The following is a 3,068-nucleotide window of genomic DNA, read 5'->3' as shown; positions in this document are numbered from 1 at the left end:
ATGAATTGCAAAAAGAACGGCTACACTTACTTTACGCCGTTCGTGTAAATTTGGATAACACTTCATGTTCCTTGAATTTTTCTATAGATTGGATGACTTCTTTTAATATTGAATAACTGTTAACTTCTGGTCAATAATGTGAATTTGTGTAAATTTATCATGCACAAATATGCAATAGAATATAATTCAACTTAAATTTTTCGTTGTTAATTGTTTTGAATGCATAAAATGTCAAAAACGTGAATGATTTATGGATTACTGATATATAAGCCTAATGTCTCTTTGATATGTGCTTAGTTATCCGGGTATTTAATTTTGTTAAAACAAAAATACCGCTTGATAACAGCAAAGATTTCTTAGCACATCGTAGTCTTTTCTATTCATTTTTCGTTATAATGTTTGAGTTTAAATACCCCCTTGAATTATAATGTCCAATTTATTGCCGCACTAAGCGTGTGTGTAGCAACTATGGGTGATCTTAGAAAAAAAAACTGTTTTTAATATCTGAATGCCGACAACTAGTGATGAAACCTTTTTTTCCCCCGGAAACCTTTTTGTCATCATAATATAAAAATATTTTTCCCGGGCCCCTTTTATTAATTTCGCCATCGTTTGCTGCATTTTGGGAAAATTTATTTTCCCGATATACTTTAGACCCCCCAAAACACCTTTTTTTTTCCTTCCAGGAACGATCAGAAAAAAAATTTTTTTCAATAGATTTTTTTATTGAAACACAGTGAGATCAAATTAAAAAATTTATCTAAATTTTAAAAAAAGTATTGAAACGTAGTTTCAACACGAAACAAGACAGATAAAAGAAATTACTTATTTCATGAAGCTTTAAAATTAAAAAAGCAATTTCTTGTATAAACAAAAACGGTAAAAATGATTTAAAAAAAGGAATCAAAAAAAAAACAAACAAAAAAACCAGGTTTGAATGTACGAAATCTTCTGAGGTGTAACTGATCAGCTTCTTCATTGTTAACAAAACAGTTAACCACTTCAAGATTAAAGGCACTATATTCTGTAAGAAGAATACACCACACTTACATCATTTGCATTATAACGTGTATTTGACATCAGATATCCCATGCAGGAAAAGCAAAACCAAATTACATTAAGATATGAAACTCGCAAATTGTATTATAATATCACAATATTGATATCAAAATATTAGCATAACAAAACATTCATTTACAGCTCAGATAGTCATTTTGCTAGGGGTTGTACTTTTATAAAAATAATTTAATACTTACTTAATAATTACTTCAAACAATTTTCTTTGACGACTTTTATAAATTGATTTTTGTATTAACATATATGTTTAAATCAGTTTAAATCATACAATGTTCTCTCTTGCAAATATAATATGTAACTGATTAAAATCCTATATGTACGATTAAAACATTAAGAATTAATATAACAAATGCTAAATGTCAAGCGCCTGTAAGCAATGAAAAAAAAATTTAATCATTTACTTTAGACTGTAAACGTAAAATGTGTCACATTTAAACTGTAAACTTCTTTTATCAGCTTAGATGATTAAACATTGAAACAAAGAACAAATTTAGTTTAAGTAACATGAAACTCAATGCAATTGACATATATATATTTAAAGCGATTTTAAACCTGGATTTATATTGCTGTCATATCTGTCTGTAATTGTCTGAAAGGAAATAAACAATGAACATAAAAGAACGATTGAATACATACAAATAGCATTCAATTTATTATAATTATATAGACTTCTCATTAAATAGAATATAGGATATTGAATGAGTGTAGGTTTTATACTATTTACTGTATGAGTTGAATGAAATCATATGCGAACCTCGGCAAGCATAATTCTGTTTTATTCAACAAGATCAATAAATTTATTATTGAATCTACAAGAATATAATATTCTTTTATCACATATTCGAAATAACAACGATTCACAGTTAAAAAAGGTCATTTTTCATTGACGTGGTTATAGTGTTAAGTGCGCTTTTACCTTATGTGTGCATATAACGCAAATGACGACACGTTAAAATGTTATTACAATAGTGTAATATCAGTTTTATTATATGACTCTATTACCGTAGGTCATGTGATATGAAGATTTATTGATCGATCATTATAAAAACTATTAAAACCTTAATATTGATTAAGGTTCATGTAAATATTTAATAGGTAAAGAAATCTGGAAACAAAGTGATCCTTATAAAACCTTTATAAATAATGAAATTGTACCTTGTTTATATAGTTTGAAAGTATATCCGAAATCGTCACACAATATTGATCAGTGTCTTTACTCTTTACTTCCTCATCAAACAGGCGTTTAAGCGAATCGTAGTTTTTATGTATCGAGTTCAGATCCTTTTCAAATCCTCGGTTCAATTAAGTTTCCTCTTAACAGGCGCCAGTACACCACAAGTGACATGAGGGCTACTAAATCTAATACAACTAGATATTAGATTTAGAACTAGATAAATCAAAACTTGGAGAATTCTGGGTTTTGTCATCTGTTGAAATATGAATGAAACTATTAGACTAGAAAGATAAAACATGTACATTTGTATATAGAATAGGTTATATAGACATGGAAGACTTTTAGAAAATGAAATAAATACCTGCTTTGTTGTGTTACCAAAATTTAACATGAATATAACTCTAAATTAGAGACATGTCATTTTTCATAATAATACGTACCAAATGTAGAGCATATGTTTTTGCTATAATTATCTAATCTATTCAAAATTGTTTTTGATTGTTTAACACGTAATGTGAAACTAATCGACAAGGAAATAAAGTATGTAAAGTATTAGCATTTATTTCGAATTTATTGTTAACTTACATTGTAAGACATTTTGTAAAAACAATAGTTAAAAATTCAATATTTCTAAAATTTTTGTCATCTTGATTTAAGATAAAAAAAACCCACTTACCTTTGATCTGAATAAATGTTAGCTAGATAAGCCAGATAATTTAGATTGGCACTCTAACTCTTTTCAATTTAACCGTCAAGGAAGAATAATTTAAAGTCACTGAAGTATTTTGGAAAAACACAATTTTAAAATAAATATATT

At 27.3% G+C, this 3,068-nt stretch overlaps 1 long non-coding RNA gene across 1 annotated transcript; it reads right to left on the bottom strand.

The window, feature by feature from the left end:
• Positions 1–950: 950 nt before the first annotated feature.
• LOC132726584 (uncharacterized) lies at positions 951–2,666 on the bottom strand. Its single transcript, XR_009625218.1, has 3 exons — positions 2,233–2,666; positions 1,630–1,666; positions 951–1,024 (listed from the first exon to the last, which is right to left on the bottom strand). It is a non-coding gene; the product is annotated as an uncharacterized LOC132726584 (long non-coding RNA).
• Positions 2,667–3,068: the final 402 nt, after the last annotated feature.

This window comes from Ruditapes philippinarum, unplaced genomic scaffold (assembly GCF_026571515.1).
Source record: "Ruditapes philippinarum isolate M1 unplaced genomic scaffold, ASM2657151v2 ctg5094_1_1_1_1, whole genome shotgun sequence".
Lineage (NCBI taxonomy): Eukaryota > Metazoa > Mollusca > Bivalvia > Venerida > Veneridae > Ruditapes > Ruditapes philippinarum.
This window is presented reverse-complemented; position numbering and strand designations above follow the sequence as displayed.